This window comes from Mus caroli, chromosome 12 (genome assembly GCF_900094665.2).
Source record: "Mus caroli chromosome 12, CAROLI_EIJ_v1.1, whole genome shotgun sequence".
Lineage (NCBI taxonomy): Eukaryota > Metazoa > Chordata > Mammalia > Rodentia > Muridae > Mus > Mus caroli.
In genome coordinates, this window is record NC_034581.1 from 58,681,184 (window position 1) to 58,691,963 (window position 10,780).

The following is a 10,780-nucleotide window of genomic DNA, read 5'->3' on the forward strand; positions in this document are numbered from 1 at the left end:
AGGAAAACACTTAATAAAAAAATTATTAAAAAAAAACTGAAAGAAGCTGGGCGTGGTGGCGCACACCATTAATTCCAGCACTTGGGAGGCAGAGGCAGGAGGATTTCTGAGTTCGAGGCCAGCCTGGTCTACAGAGTGAGTTCCAGGACAGCCAGGGCTACACAGAGAAACCCTGTCTCGAAAAAACAAGCAAGCAAACAAACAAACAAACAAAAAACTGAAAGAAGTTTAGTAGATAATTGAAACATAAAACAATTTTAGAGGCTTTAAAAATGAGAAGGCAATAAGACTGTTGATCAATTCAAGGGAACAATCCATAATAAATAAACAAATATTTTAACAATTAAAAGAAAGATAAAATAGCAGACTTTTTAAATACTTAGATAAAAACAGCTTGTTTTGATCTACTCTGTTGGACATTTTCCTTTTGGAGAAACTAAGCTTTAAATGACTAATTCTAATTTATCTTTCAGTAATTCCCTTAAGAACAACGGTTAGGGGCTCACATATGAATAAACTGTATTAATTTCTACAAAAATTCTGGTTATAGGACTATAGTCTGTGTCCTTTTAAACTGCCTGTATTGAAACTCCAGTATCTTTTGCTAAATATGAACATATGGAACATTATGGGGTAATCAGAACATGAAGTGGGAATCCATAATTAATGAGATAACATGTACAAAAAGATTCCGATGAGTTTCTTACCACGTAGGGACACGGCCTAATATACCAATATCTTTGAATGATAACAGTAGCCTTAATCAAATGTTAAAGTTTTCATTCCTTTGATCTTAGACTTCATAGATCATCAGAACGATGAGAAAAATATTGCCATAAATAAACCATTTTGTTATTCTTTCACAACAGCTCAGATGAAGCGTGGAATTTCTCTTTATTTCTCTTATCATGGGGCAATAAGATTTAAATTGTAAGAAATGTATTGCATTTAAGTCTGAACCTTTCATTGATAATTCTTGTTAAACTGTTTTCTCAGTATTTTCTAGAAACTAATCATTTCCCCAAAATTTTCTAATTTGTTTTAACTGCAGAAAAATTACTTTAAGCACTCTCAACATTAAAATGATTTTTTTTCTCTTTTACATTCCAATGCACTAAGAAGAAAGACCTGAATCATTATGATGAGGTACTTTCTATTTACCAAGAGGCATAAGGAAATTAAGCTTTAATGTGAAGAACATGCTGTGGGACCGATAATTTTGAGTTAAAATTCAGACATACCATTGGCTTAATGGCAGAATCTGAAAATCAAAACTCTTTACCTCAGCACTTAGTAACTTTTTTTTCTGGAAAAACATCTAGTATATAAGAAAAGCATGATATCATCTATTATCATTATCCGATTCTATATGTCATAATTAAAGATGTGTATTTGGCTAAAATGTTATATGGAAAACCATGTATCATATCTTAAGTCAAGGTGATACATTGAGATTTATAAATAGATTATGCAAGAGATATGGAATTTTTCTACCTCTGATTTTATGTACAGAACTAACGTCTTCTGTCTCAACTACTGAGGATTTAATAAGTATAATAATAGATGGATTTATGGCTCAGTGAACCACTTAGTAGGGCTGTTTTCAGCCCCGTGCTATGATGTTCTTTTACCTACTCCCAGGCACCCTTTTGCACAGAGAGGTGGCTTTTTGTTCTTGCCACACTATTTACTTCTAATATTTCCTCTCCAGCAACATACTTATTTATGCTTCCTAATATTATTTTAGTTGCAAGATTAGAGCTTCATATGTGCACAACTCATTAATGCATAGATCCTCTTAAATGTTCTACTAAACAATACCAGACCATAAAACATCTTAATTTAATTTTTTTCAAAATTAGAAATAATTGTAATGCACATTTGAATTATATATTTTTAACCCCATTATTGATATCATTTAATTTGTGTGCATGATATATTTATCTTTAAAGTTTTCTTTATTACCACAAAATAGTGATTTTAAATAGTCCTACAGAATGCTAATTAATAAATAATTTAATGGGAATATGCTAGAGCAAATTATTTTTTTTCTTTTATTTGGGAATTTATTTACTTTGCTTTCAAGTTCAATTTATGATTTATAAAATTGAACACTCAGTACTTAAGGGAATGTCTTCACTATGACTTAACACTCAGAGAATAGGAACTATGTATAAGAATAAGCAGAAGATAGTAAGGGTCAAAGGGGGTGAATGGCAACAAATAAATATCGTCTTCTGGACTAGACAGAACTGATGCATTTATGAATTCATAGACACTGAAACATATATAGGGATACTTTCTTCTCTCTTGTTCCTTGTATAGGAGAGAGTGAGAGAGAGAGAGAGACAGAGAGAGAGACAGAGAGACAGAGAGGCAGAGAGAGACAGAGAGAGACAGAGAAAGTGAGAGAGACAGAGAGAGGGAGAGGGAGAGGGAGAGGGAGAGGGAGAGGGAGAGGGAGAGGGAGAGGGAGGAGAGGGAGAGAGTTGATTTGGCCTGTGTTTTTCTCATTTATGTTTGATTAATTTAGTTTGAGACCAAACCTCTCTACATACCTGAAGACTGCCTGGAACTTGAGTTGTAACTAGAGTGTTCTTGAACTCGAATCTTGCTACTTCAATCTCCCCTCAAAAGTCTTTTCTATGATATTCTGCCTGAAAACCTCCACAGCCTCAATTGCAAATGATCTCAAAATACACCTCTTTTAAACTCGTGGCTTTACTTGAATAGAGTGAGGAACCCAAACAATTGTCAGTGGTGATCTGTGATCTTTAAGTTATTTTTAGTTTTAAATTTCAAAGGTGTAGTTATACAGATAAAGATACCCATTTTTCATGTCAAATGGCAAGATAACAGATTTATACAAGACATTAATATCTTTCTACACACACACACACACACATACACAGAGATGTAAGACAAGAGGTGAGTGACATAGATTAAAGGATTTGGATAACCTGGAAATTCATATACTAATTTTATTAGCTTCTATTTCTTTAATATTAAACATATATGCTCATTAAATATGTTTTATTTAAAAGAGGCTAACTTCTATTTTTTTAAATTTAACTTTTTTCTTTTATGCTAATCATATGCTCTCATTCATTAAAATCTAACATATTTATAAGTCATTTACTATATTTATAAGTAACTTACTAAAGGCAATCTAGCAATACATAACTTTTCTAAAACTTCACATTAATCCTATAGACATAAGATTACTTGAAACAACTAACAGCTATTAATATCATCTTCCTAGGAACTCCACAGATTCATGAATATTTCTCTTTTTGATCATGACTTCCACTGTTAGTCTGTATAAAATATCACCCAACATAACTTTAAAGGCACAGGACTCTATAGCACTAAGTAATGTTTTTATAAGATTGGGAAGTTGATATTCCCACCGACCTTCTGCAGATTACAGTGTTTAAGAAGAAGGAAAAATGTAAAATGGATTTATTGCTTACATTGCTTTGAATCCATTATATGAGTTCAATGAATAATTCAGGGAAATGTGCACAGACAGAAGTAAAAGTAAAACCTACCAAATATTTGAGATTTAAGGACACAAAGAAGAGTATGAGAAGTATAGAAATTTTGTTCCCCCTTCTAAGAAGGACTGAAGCATCCACACTTTGGTCTTACTTCTTGAGCTTCATATGGTCTGTGAATTATATCTTGGGTATTCTGAGCTTTTGGGCAAATATCCACTTATCAGTGAGTGCATACCATGTATGTTCTTTTGTGACTGGGTTACCTCACTCAGGATGATATTTTTAAGTTCTATTTGCCTAAGAATTTCATGAAGTCACTGTTTTTAATAGCTGAGTAGTACTGAGTTGTGTAAATGTACCACATTTTCTGTATCCATTCCTCTGTTGAGGGACATCTGGGTTGATTCCAGGTTCTGAGCATTATAAGTATGGCTGCTATAAACATAGTAGAGCATGTATCCTTGTGATTTGTTGGAAAATCTTTTGGGTATATGCCCAGGAGAGGTAAAGCTGGGTCCTTAGGTATTACTATGTCCAATTTTCTGAGGAAATGCCAGACTGATTTTTAGAGTAGTTGTACCAGCTTGCAATCCCACCGGCAATGGAGAAGTGTTCCTCTTTCTCCACATCCTCACCAGCATCTGCTGTCATCTGAGTTTTTGATCTTAGTAATTTTGACTGGTGTGAGGTGGAATCTCTGGATCATTTTGATTTACATTTTCCTGATGACTAATGACGTTGAACATTTCTTTAGGTGCTCCTCAACCATTTAAATTTTCTCATTTGAAAATTCTCTGTTTAGCTCTGTTCCCCATTTTTAACAGTGTTATTTTGTTCTCTGGAGTCTAACTTCTTAAGTTCTTTGTGTATATTGGATATTAACCCTCTATCAGATGTAGGATTGATAAAGATCTTTTGTCAATCTGTTGGTATTAGATCCCATTGGTCAATTCTTGATCTTAGAGCACAAGTCATTGGTGTTCCATTCAGGAAATTTCCCCCTGTGCAGATGTGTTCAAGGCTTTTCCCCACTTTCTCTTCTATTAGATTCAGTATATCTGGTTTTATGTGGAGGTCCTTGGGAAGTGTGGAGCAGACTGAAAGAAGACCACCAAGAGACAGCCTAGATACATTCCATATAGAGACACCAAACCTGGATGTTATTGCTGATGCCAGGAAATGCTTGCTGATGGGAGACTGAGATAGATGTCTCCTGAAAAGCTCTGCCAGAGCCTGACAAATACAGAGATAGATGCTCACAGTCTACCATTGGACTGAGCATGGGCCCCCAATGGAGGAGTTGTAGAAGGGAATAAAGGAGTTGAAGGAATTTTCAGCCCCAAGCGGGGAACAATAGTGTCTACTGGCCAGACCACCCAGAGCTCCCAGGGACTGGAACACCAACCAAAGAGTACACATTGGAGGTGCTCATTGCTCCTACTATGTATGTGGCAGAGAATGGCTAATGGACATCAGTGGAAGGAACAACCATTGGTCCTGTGGGGGTTCGATGTCCCAATGTAGGAAAATGCTAGGGTGGGAAGACTAGTACGGGAGGGAGGGTGGGGGAGCACTATCATAGAGTCAGGGGAGGGAGGATGGGATAGGGGGATTCAGGGGTAAATCTGGAAAGGTGATAACATTTGAAATGTAAATAAAGAAAATATCAAATGAAAGAAGTATAGAAATCTGAAGAAACTATTAATATACCATTATGTTAATTTGTAATTAATCTTTTGAGGTCATACATTTGAATTAAAACTGATCATTTTAATAATATTTTAGCAACAGATGGTAATTTTTTAATAAGAACAACTTTTAGTTATCAAAATTTTATAAAATTTATAATTAAACATGTAGATGCCAATTTATAGCTTTAAAAATATAGTGGTCTATATCTCAATCTTATTAGCACCCAAGATTTATTATATTACTATATAATGAAAAAAGGATATTTATTTTTAGGTGAATCTCAAATTATTACTCATGGCTCTAAAATATGATTTATGAATAACTATGAAATTCCAGTCTCTGTAGACCATCTCTCATAAAAAAAAAAGTCTGAGGAGCAGTCACGTTGACTGATGATATATTTTCAGAATTATAGAAGGCCAGCACCCTTGATTCTGTGCAGACCATGAGTCAATTATCTGTGTTTTCACAAAATGTTTAAATATATCACAAATGTTAATACAACTGTGTTTTTCTGATGTCTAAAAACAATTGATGAAAAACTTATCCATAAATCAAAAAAATAAAAGTGAATGAAAATATCTATTAATCAGTTTATTGATTCGCAAAATGTGAACAGTAGAATATGAGAGAGAGAGAGAGAGAGAGAGAGAGAGAGAGAGAGAGAGAGAGAGAGAGAACATGTAGTTATAGTAGTAGTAGCAGAAGTAGTAGTAGTAGTACTAGTAGTAGTAGTAGCAATATAATAGTATGTCTGGGTGCCATAGCACATAAACAGAGGACAGAACATAACATTTCAGAATCTGTTCTCTTCTTGGTTGGGTTCAGGAACTTAACTAAGTTTGCAGAGCTTATATAGCAAGTCCTTTAACACAATAAACCACTTAGGCAGTCCTCTAACTTAATTCTTTTTCCAAATCAGAAAAATATATTGTTATAATAAACATATAAAATGGTTTTATTTAAGATGCGGAATATCTGTGTCATCTCTATGTTGTTTTGTATAAAAGTCATTATAAAAGTCAATGTTCTTTCATTATTAATTATTTAGAATATCATGAAAAAATTCATTTATTAATTACAATTTACTTCTGAAAAATGTTACTTGTACACTGACTTTAGTAACCCTATAATATTAAAATATTAATAAATCTAAAAATCTAAATATTCATTATATTATTTTGAAGACTCTGTTCATTTGAAGTCTTCAATTATGATTCTAGTATAAATAGTAATAATAACTAATGTTATTTATTAAAACTTCTCAAGTGATAATATTTGAATAGGATCATATAATTATAAAATTACATTGACATTCATTTAACTAGTGATAAAAGACATTTAAAATATACTATTAAAACTATAACAAACAATTATCTATTAGTGAATGGAAAGAAAATAATAGAATAAAAAAGACAAATGTCAAACTAAAATATCAATTGCAGTACAGGATCAATAAATGCTAATTTAATTCTAGGATTTGGAAAAAAGACAAAAACAAATATATATATATATATATATATATATATATATATATATATATACATATATACACCTGTGTTACCAAATAATAATATATAACTTTAGTATACTTCAATTACTACATTCTAAAAATAAAACAAAATAACCTTCTAGTTTGCATTATCTTTTCTAACAAATTGACTAAAGATCTTAAAAATTATAATGTGAATGTAAGGCTGAAGTATGAAGAAGGAATAAAAATAAAGGTATTTATTTTCTTACATTTGCTGCACAGCTATAATCACTGTTTTGTGTTTATGCATTTTAATTAAGAACAACTCTGTTTTGTATTCATGCCCTTAATTACACAAAATAATAGCTTTACCATGACCTGCATACTTAATGCATTCTTTACTGTAATCCTCCTGATATTTTTTCTTGATATATTTTTAAGAATTATGAGTGAAGAAAATTGTCATATTTATACCCTCATTGGGAAAAAATGTTCTCTGATGCAACCATAGAATATTGTGGGAGATGGTATCATTAGTTTTATCAAGTTCATTATCTTTACCTTTGTGTGTGTGTACATGGATACAGAACTCCTGTGCCTACAGCCTCTGATTCTAAACACTGCGATCTCAACTCTCAGCTACAAATGGGGTTTCTTGTATCCATATATGGATCAAAGATAATGTTTTTCATACAGTGTGTTCCCTGAATAAATTTTGTGAAGTATTGTTTATAATTTTCAACCCTTCTCACACTATTTAATACTTTCCCCTATTGTGATATATACTGTGTCAACTTGGTGGTATTTCATTATCTAAAGAAATCAATTAATATTTAATGATTCAACCTGTGTTATCCTGGTTCTGCAATTTATATATCAAAGTCTAGTTTGGCAAAACTGTCACTCAAGCTTCTGCAAACACATGCCTAATGTAACCAATATTCTCTCTGCTATTTTCTATTATTAGAATGAATTACACAACTGATGAGACAAAACTGTGAGACAACCGTTATCAGTTTCCCTTATCAGAATAATATTTCATAAGAATTGTGAGGCCAGATATTTCTATGCTTTTTTAAAGGCCACAATACTATTTTTATGAGTGAATATAAGTCAAGTGTCTCGAATTGTGATAATTGTACTTAGATTGCTGATATTGTGATCTTAGAGATTCATTCAGATATACAAGCTCCATTATCAGCAGTCCCCGACTAAGTATGAGGAGAAAACATATCTTGGAAAGCATATAAGATGCATGTGTTTGTACACATACATCCTCAACAGCATACAGTATATTTATGGCATAACTAAAATAATAAAATTAACCATTTCAAACCCTTGACTATTTGTTTGTTTGTTTGTTTATATCGCATTATATTTCAGTAAAATCTTACTGACTTATTAAGGTAAGAGTGTAGTTAAATTTCTTTATAGAATAATGTAACACACTGGAAAATAAAGTAATAAGCTATGTAGAATATTGGTTCATCTTCTCATTACAATAATATTCTGGGAAGAAGTGAGTTCAGAAGAGTCCTATGTAGTTCACAGTTAGCAGATGCAAAGGCTTGGTATTAATACCACCTCAGTTCTCAGATGTAGTACCTCATGTAAGATATCAATTGAGCAGATATGAGATCAAATCCTATGTTACATCTTAGACAAGAACATAGACTCAAATGCATGTCTCACCATATTTTAAAAGAGTGTATCTATGTGACATTAGGACCCTCTTACAAAATGTTGTACCTCCTACAAATAGAATCACTGTGGCAACCAATGTTCTATTTACAATGCACCTTCAGACCACAATTTAACCATTGTCTTCTTCTCTCTAAGGAATTATGTCTGCTTCATAAAAGATTGCATTGTTCTACCAACCAAGGACTCAAACTTAAAACCACTTCAGCGCTGTCCAGAAATCTCTATCTAGAGACTGATCTGAAACTGATGGTAAATTTTTGAAGCTATGCTCCTACATTGTAAAAATACAAAAAAGAAGAAGAAGAGAAGAAAGGAAGGAAGGAAGGAAGGAAGGAAGGAAGGAAGGAAGGAAGGAAGGAAGGAAGGAAGGAAGGAAGGAAGGAAGGAAGAAAGAAAGAAAGAAAGAAAGAAAGAAAGAAAGAAAGAAAGAAAGAAAGAAAGAAAGAAAGAAAGAAGAAAGAAAAAAGAAAAGAGAAAAAGAAATGTATTTTGGAGACATGATGGTGAAATGAATGCACAACAAACACCCCTATCCTAAAAGGAACAATAGGCAAGATGGAAAGAATTGATACATTGCAAGACATAACCAACCAGGGATGAGATTACATATTACAACTTAAGCCATTACTCTGGGACATTGCAGGAAGTGATGGACTCCCTTAACGTATTTATTTTTTCTCTGGATTTGCTCTAAACATTCACTCTTGATCCTGATTCAATTTGGTTATGGTACATCTGGCTAATAATGATCTGGCCAGTGATATTCCCTCACAAAATTTAGAGTGATTTGCTGTCTTTAAATCTTCTCTTATAGGTAAACTAGTTTTTCATCATGTTTGTGCAGACTAACAAACTCCTAGGACATGAAATTTGTGAACCTGATTATATTTTATGGATAACAGAAGTAGCCATTAACACAGTTACTAATAGAATAATTCACATCTAATATTTCTAACTTCTGATATACATCAATTCGGGAGTATCCTACACATCTTCACACATAGGCATGCAAATGATTATCACTTTTCCATATTAGCTAACATATCATCAGTACAGTGAAATACTTCAAAGAAGTAATCTTGGAAAGAGAAAAGGTTTACCTTATCCCTTACCTTATTCTTCTGTAGGCTCCAGAGCATGGCACAGAAGCTCATTATTTAACCATGCTTCACAGTACAAAAGTCTCACATAACAAAAAATACATGTGGGAAAATAAGTATTTATAATTTTGAAAAGGAGTTTAGGTTTTAGGAGTTAGGTTTGTTGATATGTACTAGGAATACCAGTTTTAGGTAGAGTTAGGGGATCACAAATTTGTAGACTGTATACTAAATAGAATATCTCAGGACAGAAATGACTACATGGTGAGATCATTCCTCAAGGAATAAGAATATAAACACCCCCCACACATGAACAAACAAATTTAAGAGAAGAAGAGATAAAATAGCTGGAGGCTCATAATCATAATTCCCACTAAAATGTTGCCACTATCAGTTCTCAACAATATCACCTTCCAACCTTTAATCACAATGGATTTTTGTAGAACACAAAACAATATTTGAATCATTACAAATTAAAATGTGCAATATTATATTTAATTTGTAGACTTGAAGGGAACATTACTGATTTGGTTGACTGAATCATTACAATCAAGTCCTCATTATTTCTATTAATAAACTTGTTTTTTCAGGAATTAGAACAATCAAAAGCAATCTTTTCATTACAGCTTGCATTCTCAAAGATATTGCTTATAAATTCACTTGATTATTCTCCTACACAAATTTAGTCATATTAACTCTTATCACTTTCACAAATCTTATTTTTCTCACATAAATGTAAATTGTAAGTTTTATAAATGATATATCTGTTGCTATTTTGCACTTCTGACATAATTTCCTGTATAGTATGTTATAAGATATCCACTTAAGCTTCCTGCCATTGGAAAAGTTTTACAATATCATTTACATTACATACTTTGAATAAAGTCAATATTTGATATAAAAACTTTAGTATGTTTTATCCTCCCAAATACACTGGCAATGCCTTGAGGGTAGTGGCAGTTTTATACCTCACCTTATGTCCAAAATAATTTATTTCTGATATGACCTTAATGTCCTTGGTAACCATCAGATTCTTTCAAAAAGTAAAATTTCATGATGTAACCAAATATATTCTTCATTTGATTATAAGTAAAACCAATAATCAGGAAATAAAATATTTAGGGAAAAATTAACATTTTATGACCATTTTCCTCATTATATTTTGTTTGTGACACTTTTCTTAACTGGAGGATTTGTTATAACTTTCTTTAGATCAAATCCCAAACAGTAATAACATGAAAGCACACAGACACACTCTCATTCTCTCTCTCTCTCTCTCTCTCTCTCTCTCTCTCTCTCTCTCTCTCTCT